The sequence below is a fragment of the Rattus norvegicus genome, chromosome 4, assembly GCF_021556685.1.
Source record: "Rattus norvegicus strain SHRSP/BbbUtx chromosome 4, alternate assembly SHRSP_T2T, whole genome shotgun sequence".
In the NCBI taxonomy this organism is placed as follows: Eukaryota; Metazoa; Chordata; class Mammalia; order Rodentia; family Muridae; genus Rattus; species Rattus norvegicus.
The window spans coordinates 27,579,729-27,604,919 of NC_141537.1; the positions used below are offsets into that span (position 1 = coordinate 27,579,729).

A 25,191-nucleotide genomic window follows, 5' to 3' on the forward strand; every position below is an offset into this window, starting at 1 on the left:
ATATAAATTCTTGTGTTCAGCACTGTAATATTTTGTCTGTTATGTGGTGTAATTCACCTATGAAGTTTATGTGGAGAGGATGCATTCAGAGTTATTCGACAAGGGTCATGTGAAAAAGGCATTGTGAACTGATGTTTCTCAAAATCCAAATATCATGGAAATGAAAATGAAAAAAAAGTATTTGTTTTCTAAGGCTATGTTTAACATTTCAAGCTGAGAGTTTAATTTCTTTTGTGATCCAACAGAGATAGAGGCTTAAAAAATCATTCTTATAGGAATAAGATTAACTAGTATCCTTGATTCCCATGCAGAAATTTGATTTCTTGTCTTTACATTACAAGAGTAAGATAAGGTGGGAGGGGAAAGTGCATTATGTCCTGAAGACATTTTCTAGGTAAATCCAGTTTAGGAAATAAACCAAAGCATCCTCCCCATTGAGTAATTTATTCACACAAGTAACAGATTTTAAAATAACCATTTCTGATATTATTCATCAGGAAAAATAATACAAATTAATTCATTAAAATGAGATAAAATTAAAAAAAATGGGCCCTCCGAGTAAATATGGTACTGATTAATTAAACTTTGTCTCCTTTAAGGAATATTTACATCTCATTACAAGCCCAAAATATTTTATCCAGAAAATTTTGATGTTCTGTAAAATATAAGCTATGTAAACGGGACTTTGAATAAGAAAGATTGATAAAGTCACTCATATTAATATTAGTGAATGTCACCAAATGTGAAAATACATTGTCTTATGGTTAGCAGATTTATTTGAGGCAAAATGGAGAGCAATAAATACCCAGAACTTTATTGACTATAGAAATCAGATTTGAAATTATTATTTTGGGTGGAAATTTAAGAAGTGTTGAATCTTTAATTTTAACTCCAAGCCTTTAATTATTTCCTCTTTAATAGAACTTTTAACAATATGTTCAATGTAAATACAATTTGTGACCTTCTCCCTTTCCTCTCTCTTGTTTCTCCAAGATACACTCTCTTGAGCACTGCCATGCATCCCTACTCTCAAGCTGATAGCCTCTTTTCCTTTGATTATTATAGTTACATATATGTGTGTATGTGCCATATATAAGTGAATATGTATATTTGTATGTATATGTATGCAACCTGCTGAGTTCAATTTTGTTATGTATGTGCACATGAAAAATTTAGCTGAGGAACAAATACATATCAAATTATATAAGTCCAGATGGCACACACACACACACACACACACACACACACATACACACACACACACACACACACACACACACACATATATATATATATATATATATATATATATATATATGTAGTCTACATGATCTTATTTACCTGGTGTGTTTTAGTTTCTGGAGACAAAGAAGATAGTTAAATGACTAGCTGCAGAAAGAAGGATAATGACATTCAAAGGTTGAGTCATGAGAGACAAAGAATGACAAGACTGTGAGATCTTTATATATTCTTGACACAAATTTCCTGTTCGATTATTAACCGTCCAAGTTTTCCTTTATTATTTAGATCATGTCTCCAGTCTGTTAATTGTTTTAGTTGATGTGCAGAAGCCTGCTAATGGGAGTCACTTTCCCTTCACAATTCTTGTTATTATTTTCTGAGTCATATTTATGAAGTCATCCATAAACCTGCATCTTGAAGCGTTTTCTCCATTTTCCTCTTGTAGTTTTTGGTCTTATATGAAGGTCTTTGCTTTGATCCATTTGAGTCAATGTTTATGTATTGGTTAAGAGAGAAGGAAGAAATAGACTATTCAAGGATAGGAAGGGGAATAGGTGCTTGAATCCTGATCATATGTTAATAAAAATGCTAGTTACATTCTAGTAAAGCCATCTATGAATTTTTCATGGATAGCATTAACTCACTGCATATATTTTAACATTTCATATTGGAATTGAATGCTTACCTTTGTCTTTCTAGAAATTTGGGCATGGCTTAGACATTTGGGGCTTTATTGGAAAATGATAAATATTTGTTGAATCAATAAACACCAGAATAAAGATGGTTTTCTCTCAATGGCACGAAAAGATGGAAATGAAAAAAAATAAAAATGGTAAGTCAGAGAAAAGAATTGTTGATCTTCATGTATCATACCTTTTGAACAGAGTGAACAAAGGAAGCAGGGGTAAAAGCATATTTCAGGATCTTTCATCTAAAATCCTTACCAGTAGCGAAGTAGCTAATGAACAATCTGGGTCATGCTGTTTCTTAGCCAGGGATTCCTGGACTCGGGAGTCTGGGAGGGTTGAGCCCCATAGTCAGCAGGATTTGTGAGCAGTCAGTTTGTTTGCAGTGCTGGTTGTCACCAAGGTTGTGATATACTGACTGTAAAGAAAAATCAAGGCTCAAAGCACTCTACCCACAGAATCCTAATCATGTCCTCAGAAGGTGTCACCAAATTTCATTATTTGTTCCTGTAAGCAAGAACTTCTGATGTATATCTAAATTTCCTGGCTTATATTCTCTTTCTAATCGTAAAACAAATGAAACAATATATTGTATTTTACATGAGGCAGACATCTTTTCTGTACTGTTCTTACATGTAATAGATACACCATACATTTCAAGCCTTTTTCTTCCTATCCATCATTCTAAGTTGTTGTCTTAATCATCATTATTTATTCTTAACCCTCATTTGTAGATTTTGTGATAGATCACAAAAGATTGTTGGACATTATGAGATTAATTTAATATTTTGTCTATATTATATAGAACTGTCCAACATTATGCCAGAACTTTCCAGTAGAAGTACATTTAACATTAAAACTTTCTGCATAGGTTATTATATATTCTTAATATATTTATAATGTAAGTAAAAATATCTCAAGGAGTATTAAACATGAATAACGAAATGAAACACAATATAAAATTATTTATTGAATATGGAGTTCAATGTAGAAAATATATAATTAAGTAATTAAAGTTACTGTTGAGTAATTAAATCGATTTTGTGTCTGGTAGTAGAGAATCTGTAGTCTAAAGAAATGATAGCACAGACTCTGAAATAGAAACACTTAGCCTATTATTCAGGAACCCTAGTTGACAACACCAGAGAAAAGTCCTCCTAGAACAGGTGAAAAAAGCACATTGTGACCCATAGCCAGACATTACACCCATACAAAGAGAGAGAGAGAGAGAGAGAGAGAGAGAGAGAGAGAGAGAGGGTTAGGAAGAGAGGGATAGGTAGAGATGGAGAGGGAGAGAAAGAGGAACAGGGAGAGAGGGAGAGGGAGAGAAAGAGGAATAGGGAGAGAGGGAGAGGGAGACTGAGACGGGGGCTGGGAGTAGGAGAGAGAAAGAGGGAGAGGGGAATAGGAAGAGAGGGATAGGTAGAGATGGAGAGGGAGAGATGGAGAGGGAGAGAAAGAGGAACAGGGCGAGAGGGAGAGGGAGAGGGAGATGTAGACGGAGACGGAGAGGGAGACAGACCTAGACAGAGAGAGTGGGGTACCTGGAAAACTCAGGTCTAAACAAGATCTCTCCATCAAATTCCTCCCCTCAGAGTTTAGAGAAGTCCATAGAAGAGGAGGCAGAAAACGTAGAAGAGCCAATGGGAATGGAGAACGCCAGGAGAACACGGTGCTCTGAATCAACTATGCAAAGCTCATATGGATTCACAGAGACAGAAGCAGCAAACACAGAGCATGCATAGATCTACCCCATGTTCTCAGACTATATAATGTGACTTCCACTTTAGTGTTCTTATGAGATTCCTTAGTGTGTGAACCTGTGGGTCTCTGATTCTAGTGTCTTCTCTTGAGAGCCTATCCGTCTGTGGGTTTGCCAACTTTGATATGATAGTTTCCATTTTTACCTGAACTATCATTTATACATACTAGGAGAGGGTAGTGACATTGGGTATATCAACAACTCCAGGGAAGACCTTGTGTACAGGAATAATTGACCAATCTATAATAGACTCCATGGCTTGTTTCATGTGCTTTGGTTTTTATTAAATTTTGGTATGGTTTTGTTTGTTCGATTGTCTTACTTTGTTTTTTTTTTCTGTTTAGGTGTTGTTTATATTTAAATTTTTCTTATTTTGGCTTAGGAAGTTTTATTACTGTATTTTTTTTAGAAAGAAATTAAAGTTGGGTGGGTAGGGAGTGGAGAGAATCTGACAAAACCTTTGTGAGGAGGAGAATATAATAAAATATATGTAAATTTAAAAATTATTTTACATAATAAAAATATAAGAAAGGAGTTAAAAGAAAGCAATCTGAAGTTTGTTTTTATTTTATATACTCAATGATAAAGAAATTTGAAAGAATCCAATTACTAGCCCATTTGTTATGTTAACAGTGTTTTTCTTTCTCAGATAAGTTTAGGTGAGGTGAAGTTCTACATATTTAATGTAAAATTTACCACTGTGTTATTCATTGTCATGATTAAATATATTTTTCAGAAATTTTGTAGATTTTATATGTTTTGGTGGCTTTAAAATGATTTTAAGACACTGAATGTCTTGGCCATCACATTTGTAATTTAATAATTGAATTCATTTAGGTAATACATAAAAAATTTCTCTCTAAATAGGTTTAATGTTTTTATCCTCTTTTATAATCAGTGTCTTATTAAAAATCTTTTACTCTTATTTAGGAGTAGAAGATAAAACATATTAGGTATAATTCTTCTAAGAGCAGGTTTCTTATCAGTAAAAAAAATGAAAAAAATTATAAACAAGAGTGGAAGATACACGAAGTTTTTGTCAGAAGACAGAAATGCCAAATACACTGTAAGAATGTGTGAATCTCCCAGAGATTCCTGGGGGAAACAATACTTGAAAAAAGGAAAACATTTCATAGTTCTGACTATTAGGAAGTGGAGAGTTTGAACATTGCTGGTTGGGGACCAAAATTGTCTTGCTTTGTTGTTGGTCCCCTTGATATTCTTTGGTGTCAACTTCTATGAGTAACATAACCTCTTTCTGAATATTAGACATTTTTTTGGAATGTATGAAGAAACCTTACCTTCTACTAATCCAAGACTAAGAACTGTCAGTAGATAGCCATCAAGGAAGGCTTCGCAGTATTCAAAGAGACCATAATATTCCTGTGTAATTCTTTTCCTTCTCCAGGTCTTAAGTTTTTCACTAATAGTTGTAGGACTGAAGGGAAAGGGGATGTGGTTATTGCAATATGACATAGTGGGGTTTGTTATAAGTAAATTTGTGACAAAGAAGCAGCTTAAGATGACAGTGTAGCAAAAATTAGCCATTGAAATTCTAACTACAGCAATCTGTGAGCTCTTGCTTTGCTGAGCAACCCTTCTAAGGTGAATTTCCAAGCCCAGTGGTTTTTCATTTTACTGAGAGCAAAAGCACAGGCTTCTGGGCTGCCTTGGTCAGGTTCCTGCTGTGTAGTAATCTACCTCATTTATTCTCTTGGCCTGCCTTGCATTCTGCTCCTGTTTTGTTAGTGTCCCTAAATTTCTTGCATGCTGAACCACCCTTGTATCCCACTGTCTGCTTTCTATGATGCTTTTCCAGTGTTTCTTATTGACCATTTTCTCATCTCTTTTTTTTTCCCACTTAGTTCATTCAGTCATCCCTGAACATGTAACATCAAATGAAATTCTTTTCTTTGCTCGACAAAGTGTTTAACACTGGCTGAAGCATGAAATGACTTATCTGTTCTCACTTGCGTGCAATGTCTGAGTATGTTGTTTTGTTCACTAATTAAAATCCCATCACCTACTACAGACATCACACTCAATAGCGATTTTATAAATAGTTCTTAATAGCATGAGGGTCATTTCCATGTGGCACATTGTCATGTGCACTCAATCACATTGATATTATATATACATATATATATATATGTGTGTGTGTGTGTGTGTGTGTGTATGTATGTGTGTGTGTATGTATGTATATATGTAAGTGTGGTGGTGATTGGTGTGTGTGCTGTACGTGTGTGATGTGTATGTGCGTGTGTGTGTGTGTGTGTGTGTGTGTGTGTGTGTGTGTGTGTGTGTGTGATATGTACCTTCTAGTTTGGCTTTGCCTACATGTCCCTGTGACTGCACCACAGTGCTAGTGCATGAGTAGGCTGGAGGCCAATGTCGTGTATTTGTTCCTTTGCTTTTTGTTCTATTACCATGAAGGAACACTGTGACAAGGCGACCCTCATATAAGAAAGCATTTAAATGTGGGCTTACTAACAACTTCAGAGGCTTAGTTCATTATTGTAGAGCTCTGGCATCTGAGGCTCTCCACAGAAATCTCTGGCCCTGCTAGGTGCGTGGGTTCAGGGAAAGAGAAGAGAGCATGGGCAGGGAGGGATAACAGATTTCACCACCTCAGCTGCTGGTTATGCTCTTTTCTGCTGCTGCTGCGGCTGCTGCTGCTTAGGCTGCTTGGGTTGGCTGAGCCAGCAGGAAACTGACTAGCTTAGAAAGGGTGCAGGGGAGCTTCTGGTGACCACTGTGAGAGAACAGATCTCTTCCCCAAGTGGAGGTGTTACAGCTCTTATGACAGAAGCTGTCAGATGCTGGAGTGATTCCTGCACACTTTCAATCCTGAATACAATTTTTAAATACAGTTTTTGGATGGGGCAGTGTCTGATAGCAGGTACTTCTATATATTCAGGGGTGTGGTCCTGTTTCTGTGACTTGTCTGTCTTGAGCCTATGTAACCTGTGGTCACGTCCTCACCTGTGACGGGGATCTTGGGGCATTGCTCTGCGACTGCTCTGTCTCAAACCTCTCTATGGGGGTCTGTGGGGGGCTGCGACTAGTAAGGCCTTGATCTCTTGGGAGACTGGTAAGGCGCCTCCTATCCCTTTTAGTGTCTCTGGAGATTGAACCTATCTCGACCAGAAAGCAGGGTACCTTTCACAGCCTGCCTCCCCACACATTACCATGGCAGGAAGCATGTTGGCAGGCATACAGACAGGCAGGCATGGTGCTGAGAGCTTACAACCCATATCTGTGGTCAACATGCAGGGGCTATGACTTTGGACATTGCATGGCTATATGCTTTTGAAACATCAAAGCACACCTTCATCTGTAAGTGTATATCTCTCGAATGAGAACACACCTCCTGTAACAAGGCCATGTCTTCTAATCCTTCCAACAGTTCAATAACTGGGAAGTAAGTGTTTCAACATGAGTTTAGGTGACTCTTATTCCTCCCATCATACTCTCCACCTTTAATTTTTGAGTTAGGGATGCTCAATGAAGTTGACGCTCATCCATTTCTACTAGGCTGCCTAAACAATGAACTTCGGGGTTCCATCGTGTCTGCTTTCACCCCATCCCACCAGTGCTGGGTTTATTGACAGTCTGACATTCGTGGCTTTTTAATTTCATTGACTTTTAGGGGATATGAATTTAGTTCCTTGTCTTTGCCCAGTATAAACTCCTTGATGGACACATCCTTTTTGGCACAGCATAGACATTTACAAACAAACAAACAAACAAACAAACAAAAAACAGGGTTATTAAAAAGCCATACATATAAAAGTCTTTTACTGATAATTCAGAACTCGTTTGATAATGACTCAAAAGCCTGGGAGAGAGGGCCTGACCCCGGAGTAACACAAGCTAACCTAACTGGGATGAGCTCTTTCCCTTAGTGAACGCGCAGTTTTCTTTAGCTTGTTTTTCTTGATCCTAGAGTTTAAAACATCGGCAATCATTACACATGATGAACCATTGAAATGCCTTAAAAACATATTTGAATGCAAATGAATAGAAATAAGGCTACTGAATCTCTTTTAGATGTAACTGGTTTTTAAAAAAGAATGTGGAATAAAATGTTTGAATACATGTGTAAGTATCAGAGGCATTTCTATACAAAAACACTTCTCATTTTGTCCTATTGAGATTTCAATAATAAATTTTAACCAAATGTGTTCATTCTGAATACATTTGTTAGCATATACTACTTGTCAGACCTGTGTCTAACACTGGGCAGGGGAGTACCATTATTACAGAATGTGTAAAATAATGTCTTGAACCTTCAGACGGGAATTTGAACTACTGTTTATAATGTATATTATGGGTTTGTATAGACGTAGTTATGTGTATATTTTGCATTTCAAATGCTCACCAAACTTACCTTTCATCTTTATGTAACAGATGCTAATAATTTACAGTTATGAGTCTGACTTACGTAGAAAATTCACAAAACTAAAATGCTTTTATGCTCAAGACCAATAATTTTAAAATTTTAGTTTAAAATAATCATGTAAGTATTACACTATTGATCAAAAGTAGAGGAAATAATTATTGGCATTGGATAAAATATTTGTTACTATTTTATGTAAAATATTCATATACACTTTATTTAATTTTTCAAATTATTAGTGGTTTCACTCATCCTGTTTTTAAAAACAGAATAACAATAAAGTAGAGGAATTTTTCTGTAAGAAATAAGTTCTATATATGAGCTACATTTTAATAGAATTTATTAGAAATAGAACATAACAGTTTTTAATATGTCAAAGTTACTAACTCATTCCAAAATATAAACATGCATATAAGACTAAATTCACTAATTTTTATTTTCACTCTGAAATCTTGAAGTCTAAACTAAAGGTATTGAAAGAGGTATTTTTTATTAAATAATATATTAAGAATTCATTTACTTATCTCATTTAAATTACTGGTAACTCCTGGATTTTAAGTGATTTATTTTTAAGATTCATTATTTATAGAATTAATAGTAGTTATTGATACTGAAAAATACCCATTATCAACAGGCCAAGCCTAAACGTGGGAAAGAGCAAAACTATTATCTACTCAACATTAGGACACGACAAAACAAACTATCTCCATTTCGTTTCCTTTAGTGATTTCAAGATTAACAGATTTGACAGTTCTCTGAACAATTCTTTGCTATATCACTACCCATCTTGGTATTTATTTGGTGATAAGTGACTATATAAGCTAGAGAGAGAAGAATTCAAAAGAAGATGAAGTGTCTAGGGTTAACTTCTTCCTCTTTAAACCATAGACAAGGTTTTAGAATGAAGTAGGAAACTGCATGTCTCATTCTCTCTCTCTCTCTCTCTCTCTCTCTCTCTCTCTCTCTCTCTCTCTCTCTCTCTCTCTCTCTCTTTATTGGTTATTTTATTTATTTACATTTCAAATGTTACCCCCCCTTCCTGGTTTTCCCTCTGCAAACCCTCTATCCCCTCTCCTCCCCACCGGCTTCTATGAGGATGCTCCCCCACCCACCTACCAATTCCTTCCTCGCTGCTCTTAATTGAATCATGGGTTGCGAAGTTCAAAACCAAAGAGTACACATGGAGCTCCAGCCACATATGTAACAGAGAATGACATGCTCCATGCCCCCGTGTAAAGTAGGGGAATGCCAGGGCGGAGAGGCAGAAATGGGTGTGTGGGTGGGTGGCCTTAGGGAGCGCCCTCATAGAAGCAAGGGGAGAAAGAATGGAATAGGGGGTTTCTGGAGGGAAACCAAAAAAACGGGATTAACATTTGAAATATAAATAATAAAATACCCAATAAAAAGAAATAAAACACTTGACTTCACAGAGGGCGTTTAGGATTGCCCGCCTAATTACAATTAAGTCTTGGAGATGTTTACTTTCAATAAACTATATTACATCGGGTAATGCTGGTCTTAACAAAGCCCAAGGAATTTATTGTATGCTCATATATTGTTATTGCAATTTTAAAAGAAGCTTTTTATTTATTAAAAAAAATAAAAAAACCCACAACGTTGCCATTGGATCCGCATGGCAAAGTGATTCAAAGCTGGGGAACCTAGTAAAAGATTTTATTCACAACGGAGTAGATATTTTATAGTCATCATTTCCTGATTCATGACTAGGCTCTTCCTTCTTGTGATTTGCAAGATCCCAATTTGTTTAGCCCATCTCCCTCATATATCACATGCGATTTTCACTTTTGACTTCTTTAAGTTTGTGAAGGAGAAATGTCTGACAGAGTTTTAATAAGTTATTCTGGTTTTGTTGCTTTTGACAATCATTTTTAGCAGTTCGTTTCGTAGTGTAGGTCTCTTATCCATTCCAGAATATGTGTTTAGTTTCTTATTTATTCATATGAACATGATGAAAGGATAGCTGGTAACTTAATTGGAGAAACAGAGGTCAGTGATTGAAGATACATTTGTCGCTTGGTGGGACCAGAGTCAGGTGTCCCAGTCCACACAAACTTTTAGCTTCGTTGAAAGTATTACATTAGAGAAAAGTACTCAGGTGTATATTTACATTTTCACAGGAGCTTAAATTTTAAATATACTTATTTGGAAAACAATTTTCTATTTTTTCCTATTTTAAACACCATGGGCTTTTTAAAGTAAACACGTATGAATATTTTGTGGCAAATGACAGCTTATTTTCATGTGTGATGGTTTCCCTTAGTTTTCCAAAATTACAGACATATATTTATTTCTAGATATCAGTAAGAGTGAGGGACAGGAGAAGCAGACTCTAAGATGGTATCTACTGTTTCTATTGCAAATGAAACACTGAACTTCCTGCTTCCAATGTTGCGTGCCATCTGTGGGTATTAAGAGCCAAATGGTTTGTATTATTTTATTAACATTTCTATGTTTCTATGAAGAACAAGGAAAAAAGCAAATAGCCCTTTAGCATGGTCATATGCCAAAACCCCACTTAATTATTTTTTTAATTGGATATTTTTTATTTACATTTCAAATGTTATTCTCTTTCCAAGTTTCCGGGACATAAGCCCCCTATACCATACCCCTCTGTTCTTCTATATGGGTGTTCCCCCTCCTCGACCACCCCCATTCCTGCCTCCCTGCCCCCCAACATTCCCCTGCACTCAGGGGTCCAGCCTTGGCAGGACCAAGAGCTTCTTCTCCCATTGGTGCCCAACAAGGCCGTCCTCTGCTACATATGCAGCTGGAGCCATTGGTCAGTCCATGTTTAGTCTTTGGGTAGTGATTTAGTCCCTGAGAGCTCTGGTTGGTTGGTATTGTTATTCTTATGGGGCTACAACCCCCTTTAGCTCCTTCAGTCCTTTCTCTAATTCCTCCATCAGGAACCCCGTTCTCAGTTCAATGATTGGCTGCTAGCATTCACCTCTCTATTTTTCACTGTCTGGCCGAGCCTTTCAGGAGATAATCAGACTCCTGTCATCATGTACTTCTTGGCTTCATAAATATTATCTGGCTTTGGTGGCTCTCTCTATATGGGATATATCCCCAGATGGGGCAGTCTTTGAATGGCCACTTCTTAAGGTAACTTTGAATAAGTTAGCATTATGATCCCAATTCATGAACAATATGGCTGAAGCCAGGATGGGTTAAATAACCACCCTAAGTGGCACACATAGTCTTGAACTTTCTAGGTTGTAGACGCAAATAATAAACCAGACAGGTAGGCTTCAACAATAATAAAAATCACTCTCCACAGCACAATCATTCACTTCTTTCTAAGTGTGAGACTTAGTTTAAGGAAAGCCTACACAAGTTCCCAAATTGTAATGTACAGTTCTCTACTTCCAAATCATATCATTCACAAGGAAATAAAAATTTAACCACCTAGTAACCAAATCTACATTAACTGACTTAATCAGCTATAAACATCAGTCTGTTCAGATTTAACTTTAAATTTTTACAAACTGTATTGACCATTTGATTGAATTGGGTAAAGTTTCATGCAAATACAATCTTGCTATGCACCAGGAGCTGGAGAGCAAGCATTCCTACCAAGACTCCAAGTTCAGTTAATCAATGACACCTACAAAAAGCTCTCTAAAGAATTTGGAATGGGAGAGAAGACACAGAAGTCATTTAGTCGCAGATGATAAAACAATTACTAAGTAGTAGGAAACTTGTATCCTTTGGCGCCAAGAATTTGAAATTAAGACCTACACAGTGATAAGCATTTGGAAACTCACAAGCATGTGGTGCAGACCATAGTTTAACATCTTCTCTATAGTTGAAACGATGAATGTATAGGCTGCAGTGTGTCTTGGAGGTCTAGTGGGGTGGGGGGTGGGGACATCTTAGTGCAGACAAGGGTCGGGGGAGGAGTTATGGAATGTGGAATAGCCAGAGGGTGGACCAGGAAGGGGATAAAGTCTGGAGTGTAAAAAAGATTAAATTGAAGAAGAAGAAGAAGAAGAAGAAGAAGAAGAAGAAGAAGAAGAAGAAGAAGAAGAAGAAGAAGAAGAAGAAGAAGAAGAAGAGAAGAGGAGGAGGAGGGGGAGGAGGAGGAGGAGGAGGGGGAGGAGGAGGAGGAGGAGGAAGAAGAAGAACAAGAAGAACAAGAAGGAGGAGGAGGAGAAGAAGAAGAAGAAAGAATTGTGTATATAGCCTATATAGCCTATATCAACTATTTTCTTTTGCAGGTAGCTAAAATACCTACCTAGTAAGTATTATTAAGAATTAGTAAGTTCATTATTTACTTTTAACATATATTGTGATTGTGTTTCAAAATGACCTAAAGAGCTTCTGGGTTTGCTCATGTACTCCTCTATCACTTTAAGTGATTTATACTCTTCAAAGTATTTGTGTTGAGTAACTTTTTATTTTAATCTTCATTTACTTATACTTTCAGACTCTATAGTGCATTCTACTTTACAGGGAATTTTGAAAAGGAGAACACCGTGTCATTCACAAAGATTGTCCGTTCTCTATTCATAAGTCTTTATTCACCTATTGTCAAAGGATTTACACAGATGAGGATGATACCAGGATGAAAACACGAAACCTGTCTTCAGCTGACCGATCTCTTTTGGATTTAGTACAGATGATTTTGCTTCACTCTCTGAATATTTCAATTTATTTTTATAAAATGATCATACCGTGAACTGCAAAGTGTCTTATTGCAATTCATGCATACATATATACGTGCAGACATTCATGTATGCATGTATACACACAAACACACACACACACACACACACACAGAGTAAATGTGGAATAGTCAAAGCCTTAAGAAGTTACAATTTGCCATTAACTGTGAGCTAAACCCAAAGTACATATTGGCTGAAAATTAAAGGCAGATGTGGTCAGAACAGTTGGAGGAAGACAGACTAAGTTGTTCCCTTGCCGTGCACTCTAAAACTATTCCTGTGTTCAGTTTACCTATGACCCTGGGTTGAAATGTGCTCCCCGACAAAATAGCGGGTAGCTTTCTTGCTCCGTGTGAGGTCAACGAAGGTGAATATGCCTGTCTCTTCCTTTCTTAGACTGATGATATTCAAACTGCCAATCATGTACAAAACCTGAAAGGAGCACATAATGGTAGTGTTTCACTTCGCTTCAAATAGAGCTAGAAAAGCACAGGATGGCCTGGAGACCATGGACCATGTTGTTTTCTTTGGCATCTTCCCTCACATCCTCTTGAAATGATGAAGCTGACTTCAGACCTCATTTTCTCTCCGAGTAAATATTCCGGCTCCGGGGTGGCTCATGCTCTGTTACTTGTTCAAGTCATTCATTCAGCAACGGGGCTTGATCAGTAATTCAGGAGATTTTATGTGGCTCAGGCTTGGGGTTATCTGATGGCCTTGTTAATGCTCTTGTTCTCCTGCAATCAATTACGTTAGATTGATATTTGTTATGCAGCATAGTCGGTTTCCTTCAGCTGAATTTAATTTACAGATTTTTGTTCCTTTTCTTCCATAGTAATCAATTTAGCTCGATTGCTATTTACTTCCTAAGCCCTTGGTGTCACAGGATTGCTTAAGTGTGCTAATTACCTTCATGTCCGCGTGCACATTTTATTTCACCTTCACATTCCAGGTGCCCATCGTGAAAGGTATTTATGTAAATAACTGCTTGTGTCATTCCATTTCACTCATTGCTGCCAATGGATGTAGGTAAATAATTATAATTAAGTATGATTATCTCTGACTTGGAACTTAAAGGTAATTAATGCAACAATTGTTATGAAATTATAGCCATTTAGTCATTGCTAAATATTCTTGTGAGAGTAAAAGCACCAGCAAAGGTAGAGTGTGTCAGTAGACACAGATAGACTGTGGAGATAGCCGGAGGCTCTCCTAGAACAAGGCAGGCTTAACCTACAAGTCAGATTTATTTCATACCATTGACAAATTTTAAAATAAACTAGGTCGCTGAATATGTCCTCTGTCTCTGAAAGTAATTTCCAACAGCACAGATAAACTGCACTAATCTCAGTACTGCAGACTCTGAAGCAAAGATCCCTTGATTTAAATTGCTTTAAGGTAAAACAAAAAAATTCTTTAGTATGCTATATAGTTCAAAATAGTTTTCTAAGAAATGTAGTTTGGTATCTGCTTATTAGGTTTTAAAAATGCCTTGCTTAACCCTGAATGGGCAGTAGCACCTTAATGGATATTTTAAACATACAAACAATACTCCCTGATGTCTTAAAAACATAGAAATTGATTATCCAATAGGACGTATTCAGTGGGTGGTATACAGTACGTATTTCTGTGTATGAGTATCATACATGGCCCTTCTGATAGATGATGAGTCTCAAGCTGGAAGTCTTTGCAATTTCCTACCCTGTATTTAGATGAGAATACATTTTATCAACTTTCTACCTTGCATAGAGTGTTCACCGTTATCCCTTACCCACCAAATTTATAGAGGGTAAGTTCAATAGAATTGTGATCAGCGAGTCACGATGCTCCATGAAATGTTAGTCATGTGTCTACACCTGTTCATCCTGTTGGCCGCAGTGAATACACTCAAGATTTCCTTAGCAAGCCTTTCTGCACACCTGAGTATTCAGGTGTCAAGATTTACATGCTCCCAACATTTAAGAGTACATTCTTGCACTGCTGAATTGTACTGAATTTACTGAAGGGGAAAATGTGGAGGAGAAGCTATAGGTCACTCAGCATTTATAGCATAAAATATGGATATAGTGAAACAATCATGGAAATATTAGGGAATTTGAGGTACGGTTCTAATTCACGTATCAAATAATTTTGTGGCTATTTTGGTATAAAATGCCAAAGAAAATAGAAGTATCTGCAGGTAGCAGTTTGTCAGGAGCTAGATTAAAACAAAATAATTTTTCAAATCTAAAGGGTACAGGGAGAAAAAGCACAGAATCAGCTAGTGCGGGTTTTCTCTGCCAGGCCGACTTGCTTTCCTTTTTAACATGATAAGTCTTAGGGTATTTCACTGTATTTCACCATCTTATGTACTTATTGCATTTGACCACTCCACTTTCTTTTTGTAATTTTATTTCATTTATTTTTATTTGTTTGTTTGTTCATTTATGTTTTACATTCCAGATTTTATTCCCCTCCCGGTCCATTCTCCGACTGTTCCACATCCCATACCTCCTCCCCACCCCCCAATCCCACCCCTGTCTCCACACGGATGTCCCCACCCCACCCACCCCACCAGACCTCTAAACTTCCTGGGGCCTCCAGTCTCTTGAGGGTTAGGTGCCTCATCACTGACTGTGTCCAGACCCAGAAGTCCTCTGCTGTATGTGTGTTGGGGGCCTCATATCAGCTGGTGTATGCTGCCTGGTTGGTGGTCCAGTGTCTTTAAGATTTATCCCAGATGGTCATCTCCATGTAGGGTTATGTGCGTGTCATGTAGTCTCATCGGAACTCATACATTAATACATTAATACACATTTTGAAGTTTTACCCAATTAAAAAAATATAAAGTGACACTATTAGGTCACATGGACTTTCCTTCTGCTGGACCTAGCAATTGATACTTGCATGATAGAGAGATATCTTTTTTTTTCATTAAAATTCAAGATTTATTTCTCAAATTTTATTTCATATTCTCTGGTTTAATCTTTGTTTTTTATCGTTCTTGCCATTTAAATCTGTGTAGGAAAGTCTAGAAATAATTATCTTAATACAAATAACACCCTCTATGGCTAGCTTAATTTCTGTTAATGATCACTATTACTATCTTCATACTCACATTAACAGTATCACCATCATCTTCATCATTCCTGTTTCTATTAGCCTAATGGAGATTTTATTTTGATTCACAAACCTATTTAAACTATTAACGATATAGACGCTATTAATATTTTTTATCAGCATAGCTTCAGCTATCTTTACAAAATTTTAATGTGGAAAGAGGTTTCTGATGAATTTTCACTATTACACAATCGAGGATATATGTATTCTCATTTTTCTTTTTAAAATTTACATTTCAAATATTATCCCCTTCCCAGTTTCCCCTGCACAAGCCCCCAACTCCTCTTCCTCTCCCCTGCCTCTGTGAGGGTGCTCTCATACCTGCCTACCCACTCCTGCCTCAGCGGCCTAGCATTCTCCTGGGTCATCAAGACTCCACAGGATCAAGAGGCTCCCCTCCCAGTGATGCCAGATAAGACCATCCTCTGCTACATATCTAGTTATAGCCATTGGTATCTCCTTTGTACTCTTTAGTTGGTGGTTTAGTCCCTGGGAGCTTTGGGGGGACTGATTGGTTGATACTGTTGTTCTTCCTATAAGGTTGCAAACCCCTTTAGCTCCTACAGTCCTCCCCCTAACTTCTCCACTGAGGTTCCTGTGCTCAGTCCATTGTTTGACTATGTATATCCACCTCTGTATTGATTAGGCTCTGGTAGAGCCTCACAGTGGACAGTTATACTGCGCTCCCGTCAGAAGCACTTCTTTGCAATTGTGTCTGGGTTTGGTGTCAGCTGATGGCATGGATCCATAGGTGGGGCAGTCTCTGGATGGACTTTCTTTCAGTTTCCGGTCCACTCTTTGTATCTGTATTTCCTTTTGACAGGAGGAATTCTGGATTAATATTTTTGTGGTGGATCCATCGAGCGGGGTCCGTTCCTATCCACTGGATATGGTCTTTACAGGTTCTGTCTCCCCTTTGTTGAGTATCTTTGCTAAAATCCTCCCTTTGGATACTGGGAACTTCTTGGGTCCCTGGCATCTGGAACTTTCTAGTGGCTATCCCCAGTTCCGCTTTCCCCACTGCTACACACCTACTTTCAAACTCCGGTCCCTCTGTACTTCTCCCCCATTTCCTCCCATATCTGAACTGGCCTCTGTTCTCCTTCCCCCTTCTCTCTCCATCCCAGATTCCTCTCTCTGTCTACTTATCAGATATTATTCTTCCCCCTACTGAATAGTACTGTAGCATCCACACTAGGTGTGATCTTCTTTCTTCTTGGATTTCATATGGTCTGTAACTTGTAGCATGGGTATTCTGAGCTTTTGGGCTAATATGCACTTATCAATGAATACATATCATGTGTGCTCTTTTGTGGCTGGGTTGCCTCACTCAGGTTGATAATTTATAGTTCCATCCATTTGCCTAAGAATTTCAAGTAATCATTGTTTTTAAAAGCTGAGTAGTACTCCATTGTGTAAATGTATCAGATTTTCTGTATCTGTTTCTCTGATGAAGGACGTCTGTGTTCTCTCCAGCTTCTGGCTATTATAAATAGGGCTGCTATGAACATGGTGGAGAATGTGTCCTTGTTATATCTTGGAGCTTCTTTTGAGTGTATGCCCAGGAGTGGTATAGCTGGGTCCTCAGGTAGAACTATTTCCAATTTTCTGAGGAACTTCCAGTCTGATTTCCAGATCTTAAGTGTCTCACTTCATGAAGTTTTGTGATTATGCATGCCAGTGTAACTACACTCTGACCATTAGAAAATTTCCATAGAATATTCTTTTTCCCTCTTTTTCAGTCAATTTCCTTTTCTTCTGAATTCTATTTTTAGATTACTTTTCTGTGTGATTACATGTGTGCAGAACCACTCTACATTTACTTATATATGTGCCTAATTTTTTAAACTATGGGTAGATTTGAAGTCACTCATGTTTTACAGTGCCATTCCTAAGTATTCTGAAACATATGCATGTTATTAAGATATTGAAACGTAACCATTTTCCTGGCACACACACTATTTTTAAGGAGGGAATTCTCAACTTGTTTTTGTTGTTGTTGATTAACTTAGGTGGATTTAACTTATTTTAAAAAAGAAAATGTATTTTAAATTCTTTCAAATGTATTTATGCATTAATGCTTTTGGAAGTCCCAGGCTTGATGTGACTATTTTTATTCATGTCATACTTGTTAAGTAAGTCAGAAGTTCCAGTGAAACTTACATGGAGCAACTGGAGGCAATGACAATGACTAGATAGACTTGTTCTCTAAGTAGTCTTTAGATTGAAGCATTGATGATATAGTGAGCTCTGTATTCAATGGAGATAGCGTTATTTTTTTATTTACACTAATGTAGAATGCTCGAAGATGGGCAAAATTAGTGGTTTCTGTGGGACTATTTTAGTACTTTGATCGCATACACGTATTCATTAAAAATTTACATTGGTCATGCTATTCCTTACAGTGTAGATTGAAATGAAGCACGTTAATTAAATTAAAAAAAATGGTGGCATTAGCTCTACCAGATATCACATAATATCTAATAAAAAAAAAAGCCAGTGCCAGGTATTGATTAATTCCCTTTCAATTGTTGATTACAGTAGTTCTATAAAACTTCCATAAACGTTATAAGCCATTGCTATGACTCTTTATTACACTGTAGAACTTGAGATAAGAGTCTATTGCTAAAGACATCACACACATTTATTAATAGGACATGGAGTAATCAATCCGGTACTGACCTTGAAGACTCCTTCCTACTGACTATCCTTCAGAGTGCAGAAAGGGACCTATTTATATTTCTAGGGGACAGTTATTCAACAATCTTATACAGCTTTGAGTGCTGTGTTCTTCATAACTACTGGCATGATATATATGCCAATTCTGTCATGAATGTTAAGGGAATGTCACTTTCTGATTATTGTAAGGCATGCTCTACAAGTCCGAACGCATGCTCAATACTGTTAACTGGGCCTATACACATGCTTCACTAATTCAAAATGCCAAAGGAGATCTAGGTACAATTATTATGCTGAAATGATATAGTATTAAGCTACCCGGTAAATTATTATCATTATATGTATAGATTAGTAAACTCTCTACTCTCATCGAGAGAAATTTTTTTTGCAACAGATGGTGATCAATGCAGAGACCCACAGGTGGTCAATGTTCTGAGAATAAGAGACCATGGAGTCATGAGCTCTAAGTAGAATATATATATATATATATATATATATATATATATATATATATTCAATGCTGTCCCCTTTTGCACAAAACTCAGGAGAGATATATAGAATGTATTGTGCAGTGAAATATTACTTGATAGACATGACACTGTCACTGTATCCATAGCATCGAGAGAGGTTGTGATGTATGCACTAGACCCACAAAAAGCAAAGCAGACCAAATACCTGTGTGGATGGTGTAAGAGGCTCATGAACTATTTACTTCTATACCTGATGACAGTTGCTGATTACTGAGGAGAAAAAGTCAATTTTATGCAGGGATAGGGAACTGAAGTTTAATAACTCTCATGTACATGGTCTCTCTCTCTCTCTCTCTCTCTCTCTTTCTCTCTCTCTCTCTCACACACACACACACACACACACACACACACACACACATATATATATATGTAGCACTAATTGAACTTAGTATGCTAAAAAACAAGATATAAAGTAAAAGGAAACACATTACATAGTGAGTGAAAAGCTGTGGTAGGAAAGAATAAAAAATGGAAAAGGAGTAGATTTGATCAAAACACTTTACATGCATCTTGAAATTTCTCAATATAAGAGGAAAAAATAAAAAGGTGCCTCTTATTTGTACGTAAAATTATTATTTAAATTTACTATTTCCATCCCTGGCTGAATATGACATTCAATATGACTATATCTCTAATTTAGGAACAATTTTTGGCATTTTAAAATGTTCTTTGAACTCAAACAGCAAATTGTCCCTCTTGTCCAAATGACACAAATGGACTTGCTGGTGAAGTCATTTAAGTAACTGTCAAAATGATAATTATTTCTAGCAAAAATAGCAGAAGATAACCTGCTTTTCCCTCAGCCCAGATTCACTTTTGTGGATGCCCGAGGAGTGCTGAGAGGCAGAGGCATTATAGCGTAGCAAAGTGTCAGGCTGTAAATATAGCCAACTGAGCAGAGACGCCAGAGAGCTCTCGAAGGCTTTTCTAAAAAGGGAAACAGAACCAAAAGCATAGATTGTAGTTGAAATCTGGGTTCGAGGGTGGGGAGAGCAGTCCTGATCCCCATAACCGTGCCTAAGGGACTGCTAGATAATTGTGGGTAGATACTCTGCTCATTTAACTCCTTAGACCCTTTCTCTAAATCGGGAGGCTAAGTAATGAAGAATGGCAAGTTAAACAGACATTTAAAATCTGAACTTCGTCTCCCCACATAGAAACCTTTTCTTGGCTTCAGTCCTTTGAGAAGAAGATTTTTGTTGAGGTTGTTGCAATACATGATGATTAACTCAGAAAGACCTAAAATGTTCAGAGAGTGAGACTGTGGAGGGCTCAGCTCTGCCTGGGTCATCTATATCACTGAAAATGGTTCAGGGAGAGGACTGAACAGAAACTCTCAGTTACAGGAATGGTCAGTTGTTTTTTCCTCTATTGCCTTGTTTGCCCTGGTAACGTTCTCCTTACAAAATGAAGAAGTGTTTGACCCAGAGAGTTTTCCTTCCTTAGCGTAAATGACCATTAGTGGAGCAGAGAAACAACCTTTTTTTTTTTTTTTTTTTTTCTCTTTGCCCATTGCCAGTGGGGGCATCATGTTTTTTTTTTTCCCTGTAACCCTTTTATTTTTTTTTTATTAACTTGAGTATTTCTTATATACATTTCGATTGTTATTCCCTTTCCCGGTATCCGGGCAAACATCCCCCTCCCCCCTCCCCTTCCTTATGGGTGTTCCCCTCCCGACCCTCCCCCCATTGCCGCCCTCCCCCCACTAGTCTAGTTCACTGGGGGTTCAGTCTTAGCAGGACCCAGGGCTTCTCCTTCCACTGGTGCTCTTACTAGGATATTCATTGCTACCTATGAGGTCAGAGTCCAGGGTCAGTCCATGTATAGTCTTTAGGTAGTGGCTTAGTCCCTGGAAGCTCTGGTTGCTTAGCATTGTTGTACATATGGGGTCTCGAGCCCCTTCAAGATACAACCTTTTGACTATAGTCAGTGACTTATGTTCTCTCAGATGCCGAAGAACACTCCCTGCTGCTAAGATGTCAACGTCGTAACCAAAAGAATCACCCTTAACCAATAGTGGAGGATGTAAAATATTATTACAACTTATTTACACATTATAGGTCTTAATGATTATGTTTCACTAAGTTATTATGAAAAATTCTGAAAATGATTAGTGATAAAGAAAAATGGGACCCAAACATTTCAAAATTAAATGTATTAGTTTAACTTTCCACAGTGGCTGATGAAAGGTGCATTAGAATTTAGCTAAAAAATTCAACTTGTCTTAGTATCAGTCTTTAACTTTACTGAACACATAAAACTGAGGAAAAATATTATAAACCTAAGATCTTAGTAGAACAAAATAAGATGGTCTTATAACAAAATAATTAGATAAAACTCAATTTAAAACAATTATAAATTGAAAATTTATTTCTGAGTTGCACGTAGCTTCATATTTGTCCAACTTCTATCACTTGAATGAGATAAAGTTGCCCAGTGATTTTTCTTATATATACTATTATGTACTAGTAGTGCTGAATAGATAGATGCTTTTTAAGACTCTCAGTACAATTTATATCAATTAAATATAACGAAATGATTTACCTGTCTTATAACCTTCCAAGGCATTTATGGTGCAAAACAGAATCAATGATATATACCACTGTCTGGAAGGGCTCTTGGAAACTTGTCCCTAGGGCTTGAAATGAGTCCATATGGGCAGGTCACTTAGCTGAACTCAGTGGATAAACTGTCCTAAGGGTTTGTAAGTGGAAGAAAGAGTAATGACATGAGATTATAAAGAATCTGTTTATGTATTGATTTCCAAAATAAATTTTTGATTTGTAAATAGCTGTAAGTTTAGGATTTTGTAGACATTAGACTGTGAAATATAAGTTAATGGAATGGATTTATTTTTGATAGCAATATTATAGCAACGTGATCCCAGAAAAATTAAAATAATGTGATAGGAGAAATAAAAAAAATGAGAATATAATTATTTATGTAATATTTGTGAGGTATTATATTTAAAAATACACAAACATACTCGTATAATTGTATAAATTTATTTGTGTCCTATACAATGACAGAAACTTTTCTACAATATTTCTCCACTTTATTCAGATTGACAAACATGTGTTTTTGTGTGTTTCAGATCTCTTTTTAGGGAAGCTAATGATATTTTGACTACATTGAGAGGCCAAAGCAGATCAAAGGAAGGTTCCCATGTCCAACTTGGTGAACCAATGGATTTAATAGAATTGCTTAAAAGGGCTTGCGTTAAGGGTTAGTAACAGGAGACAACTTACTTCATACCAACAAGCGTTAACCAGCAAGGGCAGTGAAGCTAAAGGGGGCTGACTCACTGGACTTCTCCACATCTTGCAGTGGTTTGACAGAAGAGTCTCTTCTGTCCCAGCAACTGCTCACTGTATATAATAACTAAAGGGAAGTGGATCATGATACATAGATTTTTCTTCAACATGTAGATTCACAGTTTCCTGTTAGTGTGAGTCTGCTAAGCCTCTCCTCAGTCCCCGGAGGGAACTCTTCAATCCGGAGGAAGGCACCACACAACCATCTAGGTAAATTGAAGTTCAGGGATCTTTTCCTTAAGGTTTTTTTCCCTCAAAGTTAGGTATTGAGACACACTTGTTTGCATTTGGGAGAAAACGACTTTGGGAACACATAGGGAAAGTTTAATTTGTGAATATTATACAGATTTCCTCTAATTATCACTTAATCTCTTTAAATGTGGGCCCTCACCTGTCCTTAATGAAAGCAGAGATAGAAACTTTTTCAACCTATTGCAATGTCTTATTGATATAGAACTCTCTGAGAAGAAGTCAACTATGATTACCGAAAGTATCAGAGATAATCCTGTTGAGAAAAACCAGTAGAAGTCAAAGGAATATAGATTAATATTTCATACACATGCATACATACAATGTCTATACACACATGCATATACTCACTCTCTCACATGTGTGTGCATGTATATACACATGTATACAAACATGCATGAATACGTACATAAACACATACATGGCATATGAATTATTAAAAAAATCTGTTACATTATCTGCTGACTGAAAAATTGATCTAAAATTGTATAGTTTGTGATGATTATTTCAAAGATTATTATGAAAGAAAGGTTTTCTGTTTTGTGGTTCCTTTGAAATGTTGACTTTAGAAATACTTCTTTCTTTGGGAGGAAGAATAAAAAAAAACTACAGCATTTAAATGTTCCAAATTATTTCAAAAATGAATATACATAACTCAATCCTGGATTTTTCTTAGAAAAATTCTTTCAAATGTTGATTCAAGAAATGAAAAGGTTAATTTGAGAAACAAAAACAAACAAAAGACTCTACTATGTAAATTTAAATGAATTATAATTAGTAATTCTGATAAACACAAATATTATTTTTTAAGTAAAATGAACTTTAGAAAATAATGTATGAGGTTCTCATCTAGCATAAATGCAAAATGATAGTAATAAAAGCAAGGTTCATGTTGCAGTGGACCTTAGTTATTTTGTTAATACAGTGGTATTGTGTATCAGTTTAGCCCTGATAAAGAGAGTCTCTGTATCTTAGAGCACTTCTCCTGACAAAGAGAAACAAGTGATTGATAGAAATTTCAACTTCAGCTCTCAGAACGATGAAACATTGGGAGCTACTGCTTATTCTTTTCTCAAAAATGAAAATATTTGAAAACCTGAAAGGTTGGTTAATTAATAATATAAATGAGATTGGTCACAGGATCCTTTGTCGTGTGCCCTTTATTTCTTTCATAATGCCATTGAAATGCTAAAACTCTAAAGTCAACATTTTCATGATGTTACCTCATGAAAAATTATGCATGAATTTTGTGAGGAATGTGCATCATTAACATCTACCCAAAGTTCATTAAAAGATGACATATAGTTTCTAAAGGAATATGCCACTTAGGTTGAGGTTACTTGTGCTCTTTTGAATTTCGTAATGAAAACTGTGTGGAGAAAGGAAGACCATAGTAAATGAATTCCTGAGGGAATGTTTGCCTTTGACATGGGAATGGCCTTGCGAAGGCGCTCAAGCCTTAGAGCCATGGGAAATGCCAAAACTTTCTCCCGTTCTAGGATCAGCCATACAGAATGCTTTCTCCAGTTTTTTGCAAATTTTGTTTTGTTGAAATATTGAAGGCCAATTCTTCAGCTAGCACAACTTACTAGAATAAAATGAGTTTTGAAAATTAAAGATTTTAATGAACGTATCGAACACAATGGCATCACTGCTAATGATAACCACAGTACATGCTAGTTTCTATAAAATCTGAAGCTTGATTTGTGGACACTAATGAGGATCAGTACTTTTTACAGAAAAGGTGAATAATTATATATTTTGATATAGATTTGTATATTTGTGGACATTTGTGACTTTATAATTGTCTATTATCACAAGAGAAAACAAGAGAAACTCAATGGATTTATCTTTGGAAGTGTATTTTTGGAGTCAAGGGGTGAAAGTACTTTTTTTCAGAAAGCAAGTCACCTGTTATGTTCCCTTGTAACCATTTCTATTACCAATGAGGACTGTAAGATACTTTTGGAGAGTCTTGGAAATACTAGAGTAAATTTACAGTTTAATGTTTTAATCAAAACTGTATGGAGAAAAGGAAGCCCATAGAGAGTGAATTTCTGAGGGGATGTGTGCCATTGACATGGTCATGGCCATGGGAAGGCTCCCACCACCTTAGACCCGTGCGAAACGGCAAAACTTTCCTCTGTTCTAGGCTCAGAAATACAAAGCCTTTTCACCTGGTCTAAGTTTGAGTCGTGTGAGCAGAGCAGAAAATGCTCACCAGATGCTCCCCCTGGATACTCATAGGCAGAAGGCTGCTCCTTTACAAAAGACAAAACTGTTCTAAACTGGTCCCCCTGATCCAGCTGTACGAGAAACACTACCTTTTGGTGTTAATTTATACAATTGATCTCACTTCCATGTTCACTTGTATGTAATATTCCCATCTCCTTCTTAGAGTAAATATGCTGAGAATTCACAGTTCTGCAGTTTCTCAATTAGAGAGCCCAACCCAGCTAACATCAGCTTCTCTGTGTGCTGCTTTTTCTTGCTTACCTCAGCAATGCCAGTCAGGTCTATCCCAGAACCGTATTACATTAAAG

At 36.8% G+C, this 25,191-nt stretch overlaps 1 protein-coding gene across 1 annotated transcript in view; it reads left to right on the forward strand.

The window, feature by feature from the left end:
• Positions 1–25,191, forward strand: part of Zfp804b (zinc finger protein 804B) — a 551,800-nt gene that overhangs the window by 151,254 nt on the left and 375,355 nt on the right.